Genomic DNA, 24,449 nt, shown 5'->3' on the forward strand with positions numbered 1-24,449 from the left:
GAGTTTCGCTCTTGTTGCCTGGGCTGGAGTACAATGGTGCGATCTTGGTTCACTGCAACCTCCATGTCCTGGGTTCAAGCAATTCTCCTGCCTCAGTCTCCAGAGTAGCTGGGATTATAGGTACCTACTACCATGCCTGGCTAATTCAGTCTCCATTTTAAAAGGCTGAGCTGGAGGGCACTGAGGTTCACTCCAGGAATGGATTGCTGGTAGGTGAATCGAGACAGATTCTAAAGAGAGTGACAAACAAGACAAGGGTACAGAGAAGACCAAAGAGAGGCACACAGTAAAAGTCAGGAGCTCAGAGGATGGAGACCCCAGGTCAGGCAGGCAGGAGATGGACAGGAGATTGTAGCGTTTTCTTCCCTACCAGCACACTGGTGTGGGGTTGATTCTAACTTTGTGAAGACAACTGGTGCCATTCATTCTATTTTGTGCTACTCAAGCATTGCTGAATGCCATTGTCACTGGTAGAGGGTCGTGACTGCAAGCTGTCTAGGTTCTTGGTGTTTTGAACAAAGAATTGGACAAAATACCCAGTAAAGCAAAGAAAGAATGACACTGCCGGGCGCGGTGGCTCATGCCTGTAAACCCATCACTTTGGGAGGCCGGGGAGGACGGATCACCTGAGGTCGGGAGTTTGAGGCCAGCCTGGCCAACATGGAGAAACCCCATCTCTACTAAAAATACAAAAAAATTATCTGGGTGTGGTGGTACATGCCTGTAGTCCCAGCTACTGAGGAGGTTGAGGCAGGAGAATTGCTTGAACCCAGGAGGTGGAAGTTGCAGTGAGCCAAGATCGCACCACTGCACTCCAGCCTGGAGACAGAGTGAGACTCCATCTCAAAAAAAAAAAAAAAAAAAAAAAGAATGAAGCAACAAAAGAATGAAAGCAGGAATTTATTGAAAATGAAAGTATACTCCACCCCGTGGGAGCAGACCCAAGCAGCGGCTCAAGGACTGGAATATAGAATCTTCTTGGTCCCAAATACCCCCTAGAAGTTTCCCATTGGCCACTTCTTGCAAAGGTCATGTACCTGTGGAAAAATCTGATTCATTGCAAAAAGCAACCAAAAAGCTTTTTGCAACCAATCAGAGGCTAAGGTGAATTTACAAAGTTATACTTTGTAAATGGTATTATACTATGCAAAGGAAGACTTGGCGAGCAATTAGTTGCGGACAGCAACCATTCAGAGGCTGGGGCAAGGTTACAAAGCTGCAAAGGATGACTAGACCCTCATGCCGTATGATTGGACTCAGTATGATTGGTTGCAGACACCCAATTTCTCATCTGCCTGGCAGAAAAAGTCAACTGGAGTTGCCCCTGCTCCTTTTGTTACTTAGGCCTGGAAAGTTAGAGCTTTTATTTCAGTTTAGTTCTACGAAGACGACGTGAAACAGCCATAGGTTCCCTGCTTGCAGATCCTATTGTGCTGCCTCACCACCTTTCCCCCTTCAGGCACGTTATAACTTCCCAAAGGCCAAGGAATTCTTTTTTTGGTTGAGTTCTGGTTCGTTTGATGGTAGGGTGGATTGCTTATGAGGTTTATATGGTAGATGAAAAGAGGAAGATGTATCCCTTTTATATGAATATCAAAAGCAGAATTGTTTTTAAAAATAAGTTGCTGGCCAGGCCACGGTGGCTGATGCCTGTAATTCCAGCACTTTGGGAGGTTGAAGCGGGTGGATCACCTGAGGTCAGGAGTTCAAGACCAGCCTGACCAACATGGTGAAACCCCGTCTCTACTGAAAATATAAAATTAGCCGGGCATGGTTGTGGGCACCTGTAGTCCCAGCTACTTGGGAGGCTGAGACAGGAGAATTGCTTGAACCCAGAAGGCGGAGGTTGCAGTGAAATCACACCACTGCACCCCAGCCTAGATGACAGAGCAAGACTCCATCTCTAAATGAATAAATAAGTAAGAATTTAAAAAATAGATTGCTGTGTAGATGCGTGTTTCAAGTCTTCTACCTGTTCACTTCGGTAGGCTTAAGCACTCTACCACATATGGGTTTTGGAAAGCATTCTTTCTGTGTTGTCACTGAGGCCCAGGAAGGAAAGGGTCCAATTAATGGAAGGCAAGAACTTAAGAGTCCGAGGGGCTAGGAGACCCAGCCTCTCAGTTAAGGAATGTTCTTCTCCGCTTCTGTTGACTCCCTGTGAGAGTGTTTTGAAGAATAAGGTATTGTATAATAGATGGTGTACCTTAAATGATTAGGAAGAACAGCATTGAAATGTTCTTTCTGATTGTTTTATGAAAATTTCAGTGCTCTTTTTCTGAAACACTGATACACACCTAAGGGCATTTTTGATATAATACAACTTATTTTTGGAGGCCATCTAAAATACAAGAAACTTTTTTCTGTTGGGGAGACTGATGATCTTGTCTTCTCTGTCCTGTGAGGGTTGAAAGGGGCCATGGTTTCTTTTAAACCAAGTCAGCAAATGCTTTGGAGCTCTTTTTTGTGTCTGAAGCAGCTGGGCAGATAGGTGTGGGCCCTCAGTAGTCCTGAGTTTAGCCAGTTGCCTAGTTTCGGTTTAATGCCTCCTGATTCCATATTTGCATGCCTGACAAAGAAAGCCTAGAGAGAGCCCACATGGACCTCAGCGGGCTCCCGCCAGCGGCAGCGGCTGGCCTCTCAAAAAGTGGCCCATTCTGGGCCAGTCCTACTGTGTCAGCCCCTGGGAGAGGTGTTAATCAGGCTGACAGGGCAAGAAATCCCCCCTGAGCCTCAGATTGGAAAGAAATTAGTTAAAAGTTGCTCTCAGACTCCTGAAAAATTGCTTTCAGTTTTTGCTGCCAAAAGAAAACTTTAAAAACAGGGTGTGAATTGGGTTTTTTACACTGTCTCTGTTTTTGTCACTTCCTTGCAGTTGGTGAAGGGGGTCCTGGATCCAAGGGAGCTTTGTGGGTTCTCCTGCTGAGTTCCTCGGGAATCTGGCCTCAGGTGAAGGGGAGGTGGGTGTGGGTGGTGACCCGACAGGCCTTTGAGGTACCTGGGACCAAGCCCCATTCCTTAGATCAAATAAATACCTTTTGTTTTTCCTGCTCACACTTTCCTCTGCCCTGGAGCCACAGTCATAAAGAGGTGGAGATGTGAAGGTCTGCACCTGGTCGCTGGGGTGGTGGGTGGGATGGGGATCTTCCCTTGTGCTGTGCACTTCCTGCCTTCTGCTGCTGCTGCCCTGGGTGTGCAGGGGTCTGCCTGGGCTAGCCTGGGCACCTGTGGCTCTGCTGGGCCAGCCTGCCTGCCTGTCCGGTAGGGCCCTGCCTGAGCTGGGCTGTCAGCAAGCTGGTGAAACCGGCTGCACCAAGACGGATTTCACTTCAGGCTAAGTGTTTTGTTGCTGAATCATTTGCATTCATTAAAAGTAGTGAGGGGTAAGTGATATTTAAGGCAACATGACCAGTTTGCTGGAGGCCTGGAGGCTGCTGCCTTAGAACCTCATTAAGAATTCTTGGGGGGCCGTGGAAAGCCAGGGAGCAGCTCTCATTCAAAGCTTGCTTAACTTTTGACTGCCTTGGGCATAGGCCAGCTACTAAAATATGAAAAATGTTTGCCCAGCAGCCCCCAGAGCTTGGCCAGACTGCCCTGGCCAAAGAAAACACACACTTACAATTCATTATTTAGCCTCCTCCTGTGTGCTTGCTTGCATTTCTTCCTCTCCGGGGACCTTGCTGAGTTGGGGATACCAGCTTGGGTGGGGGGCAGGCAGTTCCCTGCATCTTTTAAGGGGAAGCTAAGCCCAAAGCCAGTGTTGTCTATGCTCCCCTCACCCCATCCTGCCCCCCTTCCTTGGTTAATTTCACCAGTGCCCTACTGGTGGACTTCAGGTTTGTTTTGGAGGGTTTCCTATTTTAAACCATGCCACCACAAATATCCTTGTACCTGTCTTTGCCCTTGTGCTTGTATATCTGTAGGATAAATTCCTGGAAGTGGAGTTGCTCTGTCAAAGGATATGAACGTGTCAAAATTGTATACACGATTTTGTACTTGTTATTTTTGTGGAGAGGGAGATTATAGCTTTCATCAGATTCTTAACAGGTCTATGACTAAAATAGTTTCTGAATCACTGCTGTACAGTGGGCCTGTGAAATTCACACAGGATAATCTATAAAAATTGGTGAACATGGTTCAAGTGTGGTGCATTTCTAGGATGACCAGATAAGTTGTCATCCAACATGCTGAAACCTCATCTCTACTACAAAAATACAAAAATTAGCCAGGCATGGTGACACATGTCTGTAATCCCAGCTGCTTGAGAAGCTGAGGCAAGAGAATTCAAACTCCTCAAAACTCCTGAACTCAAGTGATCTTCCCAAAGTGATGTGATTATAGCCATGAGCCACTGGGTCCTGGCCCACAACTATTTAGCACATTCTAGGTACTCAGTAGTTACTAGGGATATAGATAGAGCAGGGAATGGGGTGAATAAGTTTGCTGTCCCCAGGGAGCTTACCATTTAGCAGGGACAGCTAGCATTTGGGAATATGTATACTAATAATTAGAATTGTGACCATTATGATAGGAAAATATTTTAATATTTGTCAAGGGTTACCATGTTTGGTGCTGTGCTAATAAATCTGTGCTAGGGAAATATAATGACTTAAATTTATTACAGAATCTGCCTGGGGGTGGTGGTTTACACCTGTAATCCCAGCATTTTGGGAGGCTGAGGCAGGCAGATCACTTGAGACCAGGAGTTCAAGAGCCGCTTTTGAGACTCCCCCCACCTTTCTCTCTCTCTCTCTGTTTTTGAAACAGAGTTTTACTCTTGTTGCCTAGTCTAGAGTGCAATGGCATGATTCTCCTGCCTCAGCCTCCCACCCAAGTATCTGGGATTACAGGTGTACACCACCACGCCTGGCTAGTTTTTTGTATTTTTAGTAGAGATTTAGGGATTATAGGCATGAGCCACCACACCTGGCCTGAGACCCCGTCTCTTTAGGGAAAAAAAAAAAAAGAATCATTAGAGGTTTTTTAAAAAAAAGATAGCTATTACTACTTGTAACTTTTCTAAGTCATATTTGAAAAAGTAGGAAATTGAATTATAATTTGACTTTGTTCAAAGATGTTTGTTAAATCTGTTTTGATTTTATATGAATTTTTGTTCTTTGTAGTTTAAAACTGATTTTTTTGGGAATACAGCTGAAGTTCCCGAATACTTTTTAAGAGTTTATGAGATAGCTTTAATTTGGCCATGTCCAATGAATATAGTTTCCAAAATACTGCAGATTGTGAACAGTGCATTATACAGGATCACAGGGGAAATCCTATATTCAGGGTGCTCTACAAGTTTGTGTGTACGTGTTTGTGTGGTTAGCAGAGAACTACCAAAAACCAACTGCTTTTTAAAGCCTGCTGTGTGGTTCGGGTGTCTTGTCTTGACCAATCTAATGAGGTGATTAACTGGGCCTTCCTTAAGACTTAATAAAAAATTAAGCAGATGTGAAAAAAAAAGTTAGAATGATGGATAGCCCAGTAACTCTTAAAAACGATTGAAAGACAGTTGTATCAAACAGTTTTGAGGAGAAATTTTGAAAAATGTTGAAGTACTACAGCTTGTAAATGCCTTGTAGAGACTGTCACAGAGCCAAGGAACAGATGGACAACAGCCTGTGTGTGTCACAAAGTTGCTACAGCCTTGTTCTCAAATGCTGACCATGCAGAAAAGAAAACCACACTACTTAGAAATGTTGGTGTAAAAGTCTAATATAGAATACTCAAATGAAATCTAATACTATGATAAAGGATAATGTACCACAAACAAGTAAAGGATGTATTCCAAAAAATGCATGGATGGCTTATTCTCTATAACTCATCAACATGACACGTCAGAGGTGGCTGGGTGCAGTGGCTCACACCTGTAATCCCAGCACATTGGGAGGCTGAGGTGGGTGGATCACCTGAGGTCAGGAGTTTGAGACCAGCCTGTCCAACATGGTGAAACCCTGTATCTACTAAAAAAAAATAAAAAATTGGCGGGGTATGGTGGTGGGTGCCTGTAATTTCAGCTATTTGAAAGGCTGAGGCAGGAGAATTGCTTGAACCCAGGAAGTGGAGGTTGCAGTGAGCTGAGATCCAGGCTGGAATGTATCACTGCATTCCAGCCTGGGCGACAGAGTAAGACACTGTTCCCCCCACACCCCCCGAACAAAAAAAAAAACCTCAGAAGTGTCATACAGTTCTCTCAATTGAGGCAAAAATGACACTAGATATAAATTAGCATCCATTTCTGATTTTTTTTTTTTTTTTGAGATGGAGTCTTGCTCTGTCACCCAGACTGGAGTGTAGTGGTGTGATCTCAGCTCACTGCAATCTCCCGCCTCCTGGGTTTAAGCAATTCTCCTACCTCAGCCTCCCAAGTAGCTGGGATTATAGGCACACACCACTATGTCCGGTTAAGTTTTGTATTTTTTTAGTAGAGATAGAGTTTCACCATGTTGGCCTGGCTGGTCTCGAACTTCTGACCTTGTGATCCACCTGCCTCAGCCTCCCAAACTGCTGGGATTACAGGCATGAGCTACCATGCCAGACTTCTGATTTTTTTTTTTTTTTAGAAAACCATAGGAGTCATTATACTTAAATATGAAATACAATGCTATTCTCATTAAAATAAAGTCACTAAATTAAAATAAGTCATTACTATTTATTATTATTTTAGCTGAAATAATACTATAAGAAAGACTATAGCCAGGTGGCATGCACCCACAGTCCCAGCTAGTTGGGAGGCTGAGGTGGGAGCACTGTAGCCTGGACAACTGAACAAGAGCCGGTCACTTAAAGGAAAAACAAAAGACTAAACGTCTAAATAAAGTTAATGGTTTTTTTCAGAGGTACCTTTTTTACATGGGAAACCCAATTAGAAACTGAAAAACGACTACAATCACTGAGAGAACTGAGTCATTTGGGCAAATACAAAACCTACACAAAACCCAGAAGGTTTGCTACTTATCAGCAAGCAACCATTTAGAAAAGACAACAGGAACATCTACCCATTCACAAAATCAATAAAAATAAAAACCAAATGCTCAGGCACAAACCAATGTCATGGAAACTGTATTGACAGCATCAGTAAATACCTTTCTCCCTTCTGAGTTTAAAACCAATTGAAGGGGCGAAAGAGGAGAAAAGCACACAGACAGACCAGGGATTGGATGATGGAGATTGGAGTATCATTCCTTCTAAAGGCTCGGTTGAGCAAGCAACAAGGTTTTAATCTGAAGTGGATAAATGTCTTATTCATCCTTAAATTAGGCAGCCTTACCCCTTTGTCATAGCAGTGCTGAAGTATAAAGAGTGTGTGTGTGTGTGTGTGTGTGTGCGTGTGTGTAGTTACCTATTTAAAAAAAGTGTGCTCAAGCCAGGTATGGTGGCTCATGCCTGTAATCCCAGCACTTTGGGAGACCGAGGCAGGCAGATCACAAGGTCAGGAGATCGAGACCATCCTGGCTAACATGGAGAAACCTCATCTCTACTAAAAATACACAAAATTAGCCAGGTGTGGTGGCATAGCCCCAGTTACTCGGAGGCTGAGGCAGGAGAATCGCTTGAATCTGGGAGACACAGAGGTTGCAGTGGACAAAATTATGCTGCTGCACTCTAGCCTGGGCAACAAAGTGAGACTCCATGTCAAAAAAAAAAAGTGTGCTCCCTGCAGGTGGAGCAGACCCCCCACTCCCAAGTGGAAGGAGGAAGGGTCAGAATCAAATATGACCAATCAGGCGTCCCCTCCTTGGGGCTGATGGAAGGAGGTGGAGTGAGGCTGGGAGTGGGGCTTCAGTTATGCCCACCTTACCTGGACTGGGAGTTCTTCCTTCAAACTTCCTTTGTTCTCTGAACTCACAGCCTTAACCTCGAAGACCCTAGGCGCCTGGGGGCATCTCCAGGGAAGGGGCACAGCTGTCTGGCAGCTATTCCTGCTCCCACCTTCACTAACCACACTGTTCTTTTGGTGGATCCTTCTAGGACACCTGGAGAACAGAGTAGATTTTCCCTAGAAGGCTCTCAAATGGATCAAAGTAGGACAGTATTTAAAGGAATTTTGAGGCAAGTCTGCTCCCAGGAGTGAAAATTCTTACTTCCATCTGTTTTCTCAAATCATGTGCAAACACTTTTTCTTCTTTGGTGAAGTAGCGATTAGGAACAGGAGCCTTCACCGTCTTGTTCACGCTCTGTTCTCAGTACTCAGAGCAGAGCCTGCCACATATAAGGCATTCAGTAATTTAATGACCATTCTGGAGGAGGGAGGGTGAGTGCCACGTGTAATGCAGAAAATCAGATCTTATTAATTACAAAAGAATAAGATAACAGTAAACAAGGGAAATAAGGCAAGAAAGTTGAACATGAAATGGCAATAAGAAATTTAGGGGCCGGGTGTAGTGGCTCTCGCCTATAATCCCAGCACTTTGGGAGGCTGAGGCGGGTGGATCACCAGGTCAAGAGATCGAGACCATCCTGGTCAACAAGGTGAAACCCCATCTCTACTAAAAATACAAAAATTAGCTGGGCATGGTGGCGCGTGCCTGTAGTCCCAGCTACTCAGGAGGCTGAGGCAGGAGAATTGCTTGAACCCAGAAGGCGGAGGTTGCGGTGAGCCGAGATTGCACCATTGCACTCTAGCCTGGGTAACAAGAGCGAAACTCCGTCTCAAAAAAAGAAAAGAAAAGAAAAGAAATTTAGGACAGTTAGAGAGAGAAAAAAAAAAGAAATCTAGGACAATAAAAGATCTGATATTCTGTGTTCCCCAAGTACCATTTAAATTGAAATCTTGGTTGGGGGTGGGGAAGAAATTTAGCTACCCAGTAAAAAGTGAAAAATTGCTTTATCTTGTTAAGGAGAAAATGCAAATTAAAACAAAGTATTATTATTTTTTATTTAATTTTTTTTTTTATTGCTGTGTTGCCCAGGCTGAAGTGCAGTGATGTGATCTGGGCTCATTGCAACCCTTGCCTCCTCCCAGGAGGGAGCAATTCTCCTGGCTTAGCTTCCCAAGTTGCTGGGATTATAGGCACACACCACCATGTCCAGCTAATTTTTGTATTTTCAGTAGAGATGGAGTCTCACCATGTTGGCCAGGCTGGTCTTGAACTCCTGACCTGAAGTGATCTGCTCACCTCAGCCTTCCAAAGTGCTGGAATTACAGGTGTGAGCCACTGTGCCTGGCCACAAAGTATTATTTTATGTCTCTCTGGTTGACAAAGATATTAAGCATCAGTGTTGGTTAAGAAAGCATAAATTAGCACAACTTTTTTTTTTATTTAGATGGAGTCTTACTCTTGTCATCCAGGCTGGAGTGCAGTGGGGCAATCTCGGCTCACTGCAGCCTCCACCTCTCAGGTTCAAGCAATTTTCCTGCTTCAGCCTCCCAAGTAGTTGAGATTACAGGCGCCCACCACCACACCTGGCTAATTTTTGTATTTTTAGTAGAGAAAGGGTTTCTCAAACTCCAGACTTCAGGTGATCTGCTCACCATGGCCTCCCGAAATGCTGGGATTATAGGCGAGAGCTACTGTACCCAGCCTGCACAACCTTTTTGAAGAGCAGTTTGTTGTTTATCTTTTTTATTTAAATCTCTCTGGAGTTAATGCTGGATGTCATTTATCAAATACTTGAAATTATATTCTCTTTGTTCCCATTCTCTTTGGAAGTCATCCTACAGAAACCCTCTCATTTTCAATGTGCATACATGCCTATACAGAGAATAAGAATATTCTTTGTAATGGCAAAAAAAAAAAAAAACAAAAAAAAACTTGAAAACCATCTGAATGCCCACTACTAAGGTATTGGATAAATAGGCTATGGGTAATTGATGCAGTGAAATAATGCACAGTGATTGAAATGAATGAGCTAGAATTTTATGAGCAGATATGGAAAGACATCTGTGGTTAACTATATAGCAAAAAAAAAAAAAAAAGCAACTTGCAGAATAGCAGAAATTATAGTGTGAATTGAGTCCTCTCAAAATATACGTTGAAGTCCTAAGTCCCAATTCCTGTGAATATGACTTTATTTGGAATTCGGGTATTTGTAGATGTAATCAAGGTAAGATCAATTCATTGAGGTGAGTGGCGAATCCCATATGACTGGTAGTGCCCAGTAAAGGGGAGAAGAGGCTTAGAGACAGAGGTGCATCACAGGAAGACGGCTTGTGATGGTGGAGGTTGAGGTTGGAAAGATGCCGCTACAAGCCAAGGAGCACCAGGGATTGCTGGGATAGCTGGCAGCCACCAGGAGCAAGGACAGAGGTATGGAACAAACTCTCCACCACCTCCAGAAGAAACCAACCTCACCAGCACTTTGATGTTGCACTCTGGCCTCCAGAGCTTCGAGAGAATAAATTTCTCTTGTTTTAAGCAACCCGGTTGTCGTAATTTGTTATGGCAGCCCTGGGAAACTAATGGAACAGGTATGGCATTATCCCATAGCCATGCCTTCTGTGACTGCGCCTGCCATTCTCTCCATGACAAAGAGCTTCTTCAGTCCATTTTCTGCCCTAGCAACCACCTCCTTGGAAACAGGGACTCATTGTAGTTGTGATTTTTTTTGTTGGTGGACAGCCTGAGCAGGATGGGTTTGTATTTCATCTCCTTTGCCTCCTTGCCCCAAAGTGGTATTCTAATGGCCTCTTGCTGTACTTCCTTCTTAACCTTTTAACTCTGAGCATCCTGCATTACTCACAGTTTTCTGATCATGTCTGGTCTTTGTGCTTCTGACTCGGTCTGTTTGCCAAGTCCCATTTCTTTGTTCATTTTTTGTTTTTGTATTTTTTGAGACAGGATCTTGCTTGATTACCTAGGCTGGAGTGCCTTGGCACAATCACAGCCCACTGCAGCCTTGACCTCCTGGGCTCAAGGGATCCTCCTGCTTCAGTCTCCTAGGTAGCTGGGACTACAGACTTGCACCATCATGCCCAGATAATGGGGTCTTACTATGTTGCCCAGACTGGTCTCAAACTCCTGGCCTCAAGTGATCTCCCTGCCTTGGCCCCCCAGAGTGCTGAGATTACAGCAGGCATGAACCACTGCACCCACCCCTTTCCTTCATAAAACCTTATGTTGAAGACCCTTCCAAGATTCTTCCCGACTTTGGTTTTTTTTTTTTTTTGAGATGGAGTCTTGCTCTGGTACCCAGGCTGGTGTGCAGTGGTATGATCTCGACTCAATGGCAACCTTGGCCTCCCGAGTTGCACAGACTACAGGCCTGTGCAACCACACCTGGCTAATTTTTTGTATTTTTAGTACAAATGGGGTTTCATGTTGAGGAGGCTGGTCTCGAATTCCTGACCTCAAGTGATCTGCCCACCTTGACCTCCCAAAGTGCTGGGATTACAGATGTGGGCCACCACACCCAGCCTCTTCCCTGACTTTTTTTTTTTCCCCCTGAGATTTTCTTGCTCTGTTGCCCAGGCTGGAGTGCAGTGGCATGATCTCAGCTCACTGTAACCACCATCTCCTGGACTAAAGTGATTCTCCTGCCTCGGCCTCCTGAGTAGCTGGGACTATAGGTGTGCACAACCCTGCCTGTCTAATTTTACTCTTTTTAAATTTTTTAGTTTTTTATTTTTGGGGATGGAATTTCACTCCCAGGCTAGAGGGCAATCTCGGATCATCGCAACCTCTGCCTCCTGTGTTCCAGCGATTCTCCTGCTTTGGCCTCCCAAATAGATGGGATTACAGACACGTGCCACCATGCCTGGCTAATTTTGTATTTTTAGTAGAGATGGGGTTTCTCCATATTGGTCAGGCTGGTCTTGAACTCAGGACCTCAGGTGATCCATCCACCTCAGTCTCCCAAGGTTCTGGGATTACAGGTGTGAGCCACCGCCCCTGGCCTTCCTGACTTTTTAGTCCCCTGACTCTGATTTAGAAGCTTCTCTTGTGAGCCCTGTACCCCCACCCATCATCCTGTGTGATAATACAGTAAAGCCTAGGGGTTATGATAGACTTTCCTCAGGTCAGAGGATCTAAGATTTGAATCCTGCATTTGTTTGTCATCAGCTGTGTGATGTTTAGCAAATTGCTTTACTTTTCTGTGCCTCCGTTTCCTCATCTGCATAGTGGGGATCATGGTACCTATACCACTGGGTACTGTCAGCATTCTAACAAGTAATATGATTAAAGTGTTTGCAGCAGTGACAATAAGCGGTCAGTAAGTGGTGGCTATTACTTTAATTATATGTTTACTTGCCTGATTCTCCTACTAAACTGAGACACTTAAAGGCAGTAATTGTGTGTTTCTCTCTCTGTCCCCAGTGTCTTATGGAGTACTTGGCACATAGTGGGCTCTAAGTAAATGATTGTTGAATTAATAATGATAATTAATGTAATTGCCTACCAGGATCCCGTATTGGGCTTTGACCCTCTGTTGGTTCTACATCATTTTGGGATAATTCGGCCAAATTATCTGGCTCAGTATAACCACCGCAAATCAGTTGTTTCCTGAGCACCTCTCGTGGGCGAGGCACCTGCCAGTGGAGGAGACTAAGTGTGAGATCTGCTCCTGTCCTCAGGGAGCTTAGAATCTAGTGGGGAAGACACAGTTGTAAGTACCTGAAACCTTAAATGGCAGTATTAGGGTTTTAACAGTTATTTAATGGGTGTAATAGAAGGTACAGAGAATGTGTGTTCACAATTATTATTTCAGTTGGTGGCACATGGTTATCTAACTTCTGTCTTGTTTTCCACGTGTATTCTAGAAAGCTGCTTAATCTTTTTTTTTTTTTTTTTTTGGAGACAGAGTCTCGCTCTTGTCACCTGGGCTGGAGTGCAATGGTGCAATCTCAGCTCCTGCAACCTCCGCCTCCCAGGTTCAGGCGAGGCGTGAGGCTGTCTCAGCCTCCTGAGCAGCTGGGACTACAGGCACCTGCCACCATGCTTGGCTAATTTTTGTATTTTCAGTAGAGACAGGGTTTCCCCGTGTTGGTCAGAGACTGGTCACATACTCCTGACCTCAGGTGATCTGTCCACCTTGGCCTCTCAGAGTGCTGGTGTGAGCCACCATGCCTGGCCAACTATTTTTTTTTTTTTTTTTAAGACAGGATCTCACTTTGTTGCCCAGGCTGGAGTGCAGTGGTACGATCATGGCTCACTGCAGCCTCAACCTCCTGGGCTTAGATTATCCTTCCACCTCAGCCTCCCAAGTAGCTGGGACTGCAGGTGCACGCCACCACCCCTGGCTAATTTCTGTAATTTTTTTTGTAGAGACAGTGTTTAACCATGTTGTCCAGGCTGGTCTCGAACTCCTGGCCTCAAGCAGTCCTCCCAAAGTGCTGGGATTCCAGGCATGAGCCACTGTGCCCGGACTTGTTAAGCTTTTCAGTAATGAGTTAGATGTAGAGGCTTCATCAAATTCAGATTTGATTTCTTTTTTAATTCATGTGTACTTCCCTCAGTAGATACCATATCTGGTTGTCTGTCTGGAATGAGAAGCCATCACTAATCATTGCTAGATCCATTATTTTATAAGTGGGTTGTAAAACGATGGTATTCTGTTTATTAGCTGGAAACTTACATAAGCACAAATCTCTCCTCATTAACTGGTTACCCTGAGACATAGCTATTCAAGAAAGGGAAAATAAATGCTTGATAATTTACCTGTTTTCAAAATAATTAGGTATTTATCTTTTTAAAATTTTCTGTCTTTCTTTCTTTTTTTTTTTTGAGCTGTTTTTCTAACATCCTTCAAAGGTGGCCAATGAGAGCCTTGGGGTGTTTTGCGTTAAGCATCATTGTGCACCTCTGGAGTGTTTGATGTGTTTTAGTCCATGTGACTCTTACCCTTAGGGATGCTTAAGTGGTCCTGTCATTGGCTGATGGGAGCCTCTTCAAGCTGACCCTGAACCTTTTAATTTTTTTTTAAAGAGACAGTGTCTCACTATGTTGCCCAAGTTGAACTTGAATTCCTGGGCTCATGCAATCCTCCCACCTGAGCCAGTGGAGTAGCTAGGACTACAGGAGCATGGCACCATACTCAGCAGGACTTGAACCTTTTTTTTCCCCACTTTTGTTTCCTTTTGATGAGACCCTGCTAGTCTTTGCTTTTTTCCTTGTTTGAAAAGATGGAGTTCTAGGCTTCTCTTGTACATTTCCTATCCCAAAACTGAAATCTCAGACAGTTCTGCAAGGAGAAAGGACATAATTTTTTTTACAACATTAGTACAATATTACCAAACCATTTTCCAGAAGGGAATTATTATAATTTATACTCCCTCCAGCAAAGTAGAAGGACTATTTTCTCCATATGTTCACCAGTGTTGAGTGTTATTTTTAAAATCTTGGCCTCCGTTTGATGGGTAGAACTTGTTCTAATTTACATTTCTTAGATTACTAGTACATTGGAGTATTTTCTTATAATTATGAATCATTTGTTTGTTTGTTTGGAGAACTCTCCATATTGTCTTGACCATGTTTCTATTCGAAATGTAGCAGTACTTTTTTTTTTTGAGATGGAGTTTTGCTCTTATTGCCCAGGCTGGAGTGCAGTGGCGTGATCTAGGCTCACTGCAACCTCCACCTCCTGGATTCAAGTGATTCTCCTGCCTCAGCCTCCCAAGTAGCTGGGATGACAGGCACGCGCCACCATGCCCGGCTAATTTTTTGTATCTTTAGTAGAGAGAGTTTCACCATGTGGTTGGTTGGTTTCTAACTCCTGTCCTCAGGTGATCCACCCACCTTGACCTCCCAGAGTGCTGGGATTATAGGTGTGAGCCACTGTGCCCGTCCCAATTTTAGCAGTTTTTATGATTGACCTGTTACTCTTCATATATCAAGGCCAGCAACTCCTCTTCTGTCATTTACTCAATTTGTCTAACTTGTCATTTGCTGCTGACAGTTGTTTCTACCTTGTATCTTATGTAGTCAGGTGTTCTCCTTTAGCAGCATAGAATTTTCTAGGCCTCTGTTGGCGGGGACTCCCAGGATCAGAAAGCTGAAGCTTAAGAGTTACCTCTCGGCATGCATTGGTGCATGAACGTTACTGTGTTCTCTTGACCTAATCACTGTTTGTGTTCCTTGAGGCCAGAGACCTTCTTCATCCCGAGATGACTGAGTCCATTTTCACCCAGATAGGCTCACTCTGATTTTGGTTAATACTGAAGGTACTTCTGTTTTGAACAGCTTCTGGGGGAGTAAATGAAACTATAAGCAACGCAAGCAGGGTATTGCCTGGAGGCGCCCAAGGCAGACAGAATGCAAAGCTCCCAGGAATTAGCAGCTACCCCATTGAACTTCACCAGCATAGGGTGGCAGCTCTTGAACTGTGGAGCCCCACGTACCTGTATTTAGTGACCAGATGGAGCATCAGGCAGCTGAAGGACAGAGCTTCAGACCTTAGGGTGTCTGTTTAGTGAGAACCACTACACCAGATACTGGGTGAGGGAAATCAAGCAGATACTTAGCAGCCCCAAATAGTCTGCGCAGAGGAACGCCGACAAAGGCCTGTTGCTGGCTTAGGGATGATTGTGAAGGAATACAGTTCCTAAAACATGAAAAAATCCTGAATATAATGATGACAGTAAATAATGGCTAAGAGTCCAAACTCACAAAATACTTCTATGTGCCAGGCGCTGTTTCAGACCTGTTACCTGTAAACATGTGAATTTTCTTTTTGCCACAAGCCTATGAGGCCAGTACTATTATGTGCGCCTCTTATTTTATTTCTTTTGAGACTGGTCTCGCTGTGTCATGCAGGGTGGATGCAGTGGCATGATCACTGCTCACTGCAGCCTTGATCTCCTGGTGTTAAGCAATCCTCCCACCTCGGCCTCCTGAGTATTTGGGACCACAGGTGCATACCACCATGCCTGGCTAATTCTTTTATTATTATTATTTTTTAAATTTTTAGTAGAGATGAGTTCTTATTGTGTTACCCAGGTTGATCTGATCTTGAACTCCTGGGTTCAAGCCATCCTCGTACCTTGGCTTCCCAAAGTGCTGGGATTGCTCTCAAAGGCGTGAGCCACTGCACCCGGCCCATTAGCACCGTCTTATAGATACGAAAATGAAGGCATGCAAAGGATGAGCAGCTGGTCCAAGGTCATACTCTTGGTAAGTGAGGGAGTGGAATTTGAATACAGGTAGTCTGACTCCAGTCTCTGAACTTCTGACTTCATCTCCACCCTGTATCTACACTATATGCCAGGGCCTTACAGTTAGGTATTTTGTAAACTTTCTAGAGGCAGTTCACCCTTGTAGAGGCCCTGCAGGATAGAGAGCAGCTGTTGCTGCTGGCCAGTTTTTAAAATTTATTTATTTATTTATTTTGTAATGGAGTCTCTCTCTGTTGCCCAGGCTGGAGTGCAGTGGCACGATCTTGGCTGACTACAACCTCTGCCTTCTGGGTTCAAGTGATTCTCCTGCCTCAGCCTCCTGAGTAGATGGGATTAAAGGCACCCACTACCACATCTGGCTAATTTTTGTATTTTTAGTAAAGACGGGGTTTCACCATGTTGGCCAGGCTGGTCTCGAACTCCTGACCTCAGGTGATCTGCCCACCTCGGTCTCCCAAAGTGCTGGGATTATAGGTGTGAGCCACTGCGCCTGGCCCCATTTTACATTTGGGAAAACCAAGGCGTAGACAGCAAGATGATTTGCTCAGAGCCAAGTCGAGGAGGCAGGTCTTTCCACCTTTGGTGACTGGCATCAGAGTTAAATTTTTTGAGCCTTTTTTCTTTTCTTTTTTTTTAAAGACGGTATCTCACTCTGTCACCCAGGCTGGAGTGTGGTGGTGCAGCATAGTTCACTGTAATCTCGAATTCCTGGGCCTACATGATCCTCTTGCCTCAGCCTCTCAGATAGTTGGGACTACAGGCATGTGCCACTGCATGCAGCTAATTGTTTTCCTTTATTTTAATTTTCTTGTAGAGGCAGGGCTTCGCCATGCTGCTCAGGCTGGTCTTGAATTCCTGAGCTCCTCCCATCTTGGCCTCCCAAAGTGCTTTTCTTTGATACTCTTCAGAACAATATTGCCCTTAGACAGATGCAAACAAGGTGTTTTCCTAGGTTGGGCATGGTGGCTTACACCTGTAATCTCAGCACTTTGAGAGGCTGAGGCGAGTGGATTGCTCGAGGCCAGGAGTTTAAGTTTGAGCCTGGCCAACATGCTGAAACCCTGTCTCTACCAAAAATACAAAAATTAGCCAGGAGTGGTGGTGAATGCCTTTAGTCCCAGCTGCTGGGGAGCCTGAGGCAGGAGAATCACATGAATCCAGGAGGCCAAGGTTGCAGTGAGCCGATCGTGCCACTACATTCCAGCTTGGACAACAGAATGAGACTCTGGCTCAAAAAAAAGGAGGGGGGTGGCAGGGTGCAGGCGGATCACGAGGTCAGGAGTTTGAGACCACCCTGACCAACGTGGTGAAACCCCATTTCTACTAAAAATACAAAAATTCGCCAGATGTGGTAGTGGGTGCCTATAATCCCAGCTACTCAGGAGGCTGAGGCAGAGAATGGCTTGAACCCAGAAGGCGGAGGTTGCAGTGAGGAGATCATACCACTGCACTGTCGCCTGGGCGACAGAGTGAGATTCTATCTCAAAAAAAAAAAAGTTTTCTTTTTCCCTTTTCCCTCTGGGGACTAGTGAACCCAGGGGTTTTACCTAAGACTTTTCTGGGCACAGTTGCTTGCTTCTGGCCCTAGGCTCTTGGGAGCTGGGTGTGTGGCTGCCTTTTGGATCTCACAGTCAGAGCCTGGGCCTGGCCCTTTCTGGAAGCCAAGTGCTTTGCCCTTGCTTAAGGAGGAGCAACTTAAGCTCCAAAAGTAGCAGGACTGCTGGGTCAGGAGTTCTGGAAAAGTGGGGTAGAAATTGCCGTGCTGTTGTCTCACTCCTGGCCTAATGGCTTAGACCATTTTAGATGTCAGGAAGTGTAACAGTACGGTGCATTTATCTTGGTGAATAATGAATGAGCCCAGGGAAGGTACTGTACTCTTCCTGGTGAATTATTTACCAGGAGCCTCTAATTTGAGAGTTCTCCATTATAAATGGTCTGAATCTGGTATATATAGAGCTTCTGCCCCTCTCCTTTCTCTTCCTCTGGCCTTACCAACAAACTGTAACCTTCAGTATCTAGTGTTACCTGGGCAGTCCCCAAAGGGGACTGAATCTGGAGTCCCTGTGGCTGCTGGGGAGGGTGGTGGCAGGGGATGGGCAGGGCTCCCCTGCTAGAAATATAGGACAGACCAACCAGGGGCAGCTGGGGTAAATGTGGGGCTGGGACCTGCCCTGCAGGCATGGAGGGTCCAGTGTGTACACACATGCGTGTGTGTCACTTGTGCATGCTCTGTTTCTTGTCCCTTTGTCTCTGTCTCTCTATGATTCTGTGTTACTTGATCTCTGTCTCTCAGTTTCTCTCTCTCTGTATCTCTGCGTGTTGATCTCTCACCTCTTCCATCTGTCTGCCAGGGCCTGGATCTGACATTGTCTGTCTGTCTGTCTGTCTGTCTGGCTGTCTGTCTGTCTCTGTCAGTCTCCCTGTCTTTCTCTCCCTTCCCCCTCTTTTTCTCCGTTCCTTCCTCCCTCCCTCCCTTTCCCCTTCTCTGTCTCTCTCAATCTCTTCTGTTCCCTTATCTCACCTCCCTGACTCCCTCTGTCTCTCCCTGTCTCTCTCCTATCTCTGTCTGTGTGAATTTGGAGGTCCGTAAGAGGCAGCCCCTGGAATGGGGGCACAGCCAGTTCCAGGCTTGAGTGAAGCCAGATCTCGGTGCCTTCCAGACCCTGATTGAAAGATCGAGGGAGTAAGCATGAAATAAACTTTAGGTTTTTGTCATTTTTTTGGCTATTCAGTTCAGCGATTGCATCAGCCACCCCTAGGAGCCCTTTCCCGGCCGTCCCTGTGTGCTTTATGCTTTATGTTTCCCTCCAAAGTAGGTCATCCTTAGGCTTTTGGCATCTGGTGATGAGTTGAAAGATTTTGGTGTTTGTTTGTTGTTTTTTTTTTTTTTTTTTTTTTGAGACGGAGTTTCACTCTTGTTACCCAGGCTGGAGTGCAATGGCGCGATCTCGGCTCACCGCAACCTGCGCCTCCTGGGTTCAGGCAATTCTCCTGCCTCAGCCTCCCGAGTAGCTGGAATTACAGACACGTGCCACCATGCCCAGCTAATTTTTTGTATTTTTAGTAGAGACGGGGTTTCACCGTGTTGACCAGGATAGTCTCGATCTGTTGACCTCGTGATCCACCCGCCTCGGCCTCCTGAAGTGCTGGGATTACAGGTGTGAGCCACCGCGCCCGGCGATTTTGGTGTTTTTAAAAATAACTTCTTTGGGAGGCCGAGGCGGGCAGATCGCCTGAGGTCAGGAGATCAAGAGCAGTATTTTTTTTAAAGTATGACTGCTTTTGGTTATTTTCCTTAAAAATAAAGGAACAATCATTAGTAATGCAGTTAAGAGATTAAATAAAATTAATGCATTAAAATATGCATTAATATTTAAAATATAAACTTACTAGAAAGTTTATATTTTAAGCAGTGAAATGGAGTTCATAAGGAGTCTAGGAAGTATCTGGGACGATCTGATAGTTTGACTCTAACCAAACAGGTGTCCTGTCCCCATCCCCCCACACCCCAGGGCTCACCTAATAACACTGGGCTGGCTCCTCTACCTGTGGGCTCTGGGCTGGCTCCTCTACCTGTGGGCTCACCTAATAACACTGGGCTGGCTCCTCTACCTGTGAGTCATATTTGAGCAACAACCATGGCTGTGGTTGATGCCTCCTGCAAACTCTCTTCCCCTCCTCGCCGATGCATTGTTATCTAAATGTTTTCCTAGCCGCAGAGATGGCTGCGAAGGGAACTTTTGATGGCAGAGGCAGATCTGCTTTCAGAAGGGGATGGTGGGGGGCAGGCACAGTGGCTCACGCCTATAATCCCAGCACTTCGGGAAGCTGAGACAAGCAAATCACTTGAGGTCAGGAGTTTGAGACCAGCCATAGCCAACATGGTAAAACCCTGTTTGTGCTAAAAATACAAAAATTAGCTGGGTACCATGATGGATGTCTTGGTACTCGTACTTGGTAATCTCAGCTACTCGGGAGGCTGAGATGGGAGAATCACTTGAGCCCAGGAGGCGGAGATTGCAGTTAGCCAAGATCGCTCCCATTGCACTCCAAACTGGGTGACAGAGCGAGACTCCGTCTCAAAAAGTAAAATAAAATTTAAAAAGGGAGCAGTGGGTACTGTGCAAAATCCTGCCTCATGCCCACCCCCCGCCCCCGGCCATGGGCCTGGGTCCAGGAGTGTACCCTTGCCCTTCCAAGCTCTTGGCTCTTCTAAGCACCCTCCAGCCCCCTCCCTCAATCTGGAGTCTTCTCTGTGTCCCAGGTTGGGCCCTAAAGTCTGGCCTTATAGGCCTGAGTGGAGCAAACCCCCTTCTAAGAACCCTACCCAGAAAGAAGGATTGTTTCCAGAACAGCTGCTGCCCAGACAGGTGGAGACACTGTGCTCACCAAGGGAAGGGTAGCAGGAGGGGTCTTGGGAGAGGGTCTGTGGCTCTGCTCCTGGCCAGCTGGCCAGCCATGATAAGGGATGGCCAGGCTGCCCTGGGGTGTGTTTGCCTCCTGTACATGTGCTAACATTGCCTCGTGTGCCCACAGTCCACTGCCACAGGCCCTGGGTGGCTTGTGCTTTCCACATCACAACATAGCAAAGTGATTTCCTCACATTCCTTACTCTTGTCTGCTCCGGGAAGTGGTTTGCAGAATGCTTCTAAATATAAAAGTATGAGGCTGACTCTTATTCCTTTGAAACCAGCTGAGGTCCAGCCTCTAGTGACTTTTTGGGCTTGAGAGGAGGAGGAAGAAGGCCAGGAAAAACTGGTTGTGTGTGTGTGTGTGTGTGTGTATATACATGCATACGTGTGCATATAAGCAGGATCTGAGTGTACCCAGAGGAGTGGTGGAAACAGAGTAGGTGATAGAGGCCAGGGCTAGGTGCTGGGGCATGCAGAGAAGAGGGTGTAGACTTCAACTATGCTTGTTTGTTTGTTTATTGAGATTCAGTCTCACTGTATTGCCCAGCATGGAGTGCAGTGGTGCCATCTTGGCTCACTGCAACCTCCAACTTCCAGGTTCGAATGATTCTCCAGCCTGTCTCCTAAGTAGCTGGGACTGTAGGCGCCCAGCACCACGCCTGGGTAATTGTTATATTTCTGGTGGAGATGGGTTTTCACCATGTTGGCTAGGCTGTTCTCAAACTCCTGACCTGAGGTGATCCTCCCGCTTTGGCCTCCCAGAGTACTGGGATTATTTACAGGCATGAGCCTCCGCGTCCGGCCTAGACTTCAACTATGGACAGCTGTGTTCAGCCATTTGTTTAAAAGAGCATTCATTTTCTTCTCCCCCAGAAAAGCCCAATACATGGATCTATTGGGAGAAGAGCAGGATGTAGGAGAAGGCCACAGAGAAGGATCCTCAGAACATAGTGCTGAGTATGAACAGTGAGTAGGAAGCAGGTGAGATATCTTGCAGGACCATTCACATGAGTAAGAAGTACCTGCCTGTGGAACACCAACCACTTTTTACAAGAGCAAACGAAAGGACTCACATGAAACACAGTAGATTGGTTGCAGAGGGAATGTGAGTGAAAGAGAATTAATGAGTGAAGTGCGAAGCAGCCAGCGCAGCATCACAGAAAGAAGCCAGTCTTGGGAGCCAGACAGATCCATGGTGGCTCCTGAGCCTGCCATTTACTGGGGCATCCTTGACTCAGGTTTCCTTGTCTATAAAATGAGGCTGACGGTGTTGAGGGTTCTCTGGATCAGAAATATGTCCTCTAGGCTGGATGGCTCATGCCAGTCCCAATCTCTCTGCCAGCTGGGAGGCAGAGCACTTTGGGAGACCAAGGCAGGCAGATCACTTGAGGTCAGGAGTTCGAGACCAGCCTGGCCAACATGGTCAAACCCCGTCTCTACTAAAAATATAAAAATTAGCCAGGCGTGGTGGCTGTAATCCCAGCTACTCAGGAGGCTGAGGTAGGAGAATCACATGAACCCGGGAAGCAGAGGTTCAGTGAGCCAAGATCATGCCATTGCAGTCCAGCCTGGGCAACAAGAGCAAAACTTCATCTCAAAAAAAGAAAAGAAATGTGTCCTTTATCAGACAGAATCCTATGGATTAAAAAAAGAAGAAAAAGGCAGTGTGTCTGTACACAGGATCTGGCAAGAAGTGGGCAGTCAGAGGAACTAGGGCAGCCAGAAGCAGGTGGTCAGATGGGCCATTTTTTTTTTTTTGAGGATGGAACTGCTTCTGCCATACAATACAGCGGTCACCAGCCACCTATGGCCCTTGAGCACTGGAAGTGTGGCTCGTGTGACCGAGGAAATGAATTTTCAATTTTATTTCATTTAAATTAAATTTAGGCCAGGCACGGTGGCTCATGCCTGTAATCCCAGCACTTTGGGAGGCCAAGGCAGGCAAATCACGAGGTCAGGAGTTCGAGACCAGCCTGGCCAACATGGTGAAACTCCATCTCTACTAAAAATACAAAAATTAGCTGGGCATGGTCGTGGGCACCTGTAATCCCAGCTACTCAGGAGGCTGAGGCAGGAGAATTGCTTGAATCTGGGAGGTGGAGGTTGCAGTGAGCTGAGATCGCACCACTGCCCTCCAGCCTGGACAACAGAGTGAGACTCTGTCTTGAAAAAAAAAAATAATTAATTAATTAAATTTAAATAACTTCATGTTGCTAGGGGCTATTGGACAGAGCAGGTTTAAGAATATTTCAACTTCTCTCTCTCTCTCTCTCTCTCTCTCTCTCTCTCTCTCTATATATATATATATATATATATATATATATATATATATAGATATAGATATATATAGATATATAGATTTTTTTTTTAAGACAGGGTCTTACTCTGTCACCCAGGCCACAGTGATATGATCTTGGCTTACTGCAGCATCCACCTCCTGAGTTGCAGTGAGTTCCATCCTCTCACTTCAGCCTCCCAAGTAGCTGGGTGCCATCATAGTTGGCTTATTTTTTGTAGAGATGGGGTTTCATCATGTTCCCCAGGCTGGTCTCCACCTCCTGGGCTCAAATGATCCTCCTACCTCAGCTTCCCAAAGTACTGGGATTACAGGTGTGAGCCACCACAGCCAGCCTATTTTAACCTCTTAGAAGCCAGAGAGGATTTTCCTTATTGTATGGGGTTGAGGCCACCTATCCCCAAGGGTAGGGTGGGCGAGGCAGGCTTGGTTGCAGGCAGGGTGTAAAAGACATCCTCCCCACCACCTGGAATTTGGGGTGAGCTGCTGTGGCCACTCTGGCCAGGTATCTGGGCTGTGCTTCTCAGCCTGGATTATTAGTCTCCCAGGTGAGAGGCAGAGATGGGTGAAAAGGGCTCATAAATTGGAATTTATCAGAGTTTCCCACGCCCGTGTTAAAAATTAATCATTAAACTAAGGTTCAGTACAACTAGTCCAAGGTAGTGGTCCCTGGCCTGTCCAGTTTGCCCCCTGCCTCTGCTGGAAGGACCACGGGAAACTGGCTCTCAGGCTCCACCCTGGCATGGTTCTCTATGATGGACTCTGAAGGATCCTGCACATCGGAATCCCTGGGAGTTTGAGACCTGGGAGTGCTCTGGGTCTGAACCCCTCCAATGAATGGTTGTGGAGTCCACAGCAAGTCTCTTCCCATCTTCCCTGGGTGATCAGGGGCTGGACTCCTTGTCCTCTTGGATCACTGGGAGCACTGGCTGAGCACCATGAGGTCTTCCTGGGGCTGAGCTCGTGGCTTATTTCCCAGTCTCCCATTCCAGCAGCCCTGTCGCCTTCCCTGAGTTGTTATATCATGTCTGCAGGCTCTCACTGGCGTCTTTAGGAGACAGCTGGCTGCTGTCTGTCTCTCTCCTCTTGGGGCCAAGAACAGATCTGTTCGCAGGCATGGAAGGTGCTGAGAACTAGTGGTAGTGGTTCCTCTTGGCAATTCTGTTCCAGGTCTTCCTCCCTGCATTCACCTCTGGAAGGGGTCTCCTTAGGAAATCCGAGGGCTTTTGAATCCTGGGTTCCACGGTTCCTTAGAATTTCTGGGGTTTTTAACTTTCCTGAAAAATAGACAGACTTTTGTGTGTCTATACTTAATGTGAATTTCATTTAAATATCGTAGGGTGGGACCGTAGGCTGATAAAGCATTACTAAAATTGGTTTCAAGGCTACCGTTTTCCAAGTGAGAAAACTGAGACCCAGAGAGGAAAATTAAGTTGGCCAAGATGGATAAATGTAGATGTAGGACAAGATTTCAGTTCAGATGGACACTTGAGTGACTTTATTTCTCAGGGTATTTGCTGCGTGTCCCAGGCACCAGGGGGACACAGATGTCTGCCCTTCCCTCCAGCTTACTAGCTTGGGGGATAAAGCTCTCAATCACAGCAGAGGCAAGAGTGTCGGGGTATTCCAGGCAGTGAGGTTTCTGTGCAAGTGTGTGGCCAAGGCAGGTCTCTTGGGGAGGCTGCGTGGG

The 24,449-nt window shown here is 45.9% G+C and overlaps 1 protein-coding gene across 4 annotated transcripts in view; it reads left to right on the forward strand.

Moving 5' to 3' along the window:
• PTK7 (protein tyrosine kinase 7 (inactive)) overlaps positions 1-24,449 on the forward strand; it is a 77,713-nt gene that overhangs the window by 17,933 nt on the left and 35,331 nt on the right. Inside the window, exon 2 of one of the 4 annotated variants that reach the window (XM_078369189.1) lies at positions 21,337-21,444. The exons of the other annotated variants lie outside the window; for them this stretch is intronic. The gene's annotated coding sequence lies outside the window, so the exon portion shown is untranslated. The remainder of the gene's footprint in view (positions 1-21,336; positions 21,445-24,449) is intronic. 4 annotated transcript variants of the gene reach the window in all.

This window comes from Callithrix jacchus, chromosome 4 (assembly GCF_049354715.1).
Source record: "Callithrix jacchus isolate 240 chromosome 4, calJac240_pri, whole genome shotgun sequence".
NCBI lineage: Eukaryota > Metazoa > Chordata > Mammalia > Primates > Cebidae > Callithrix > Callithrix jacchus.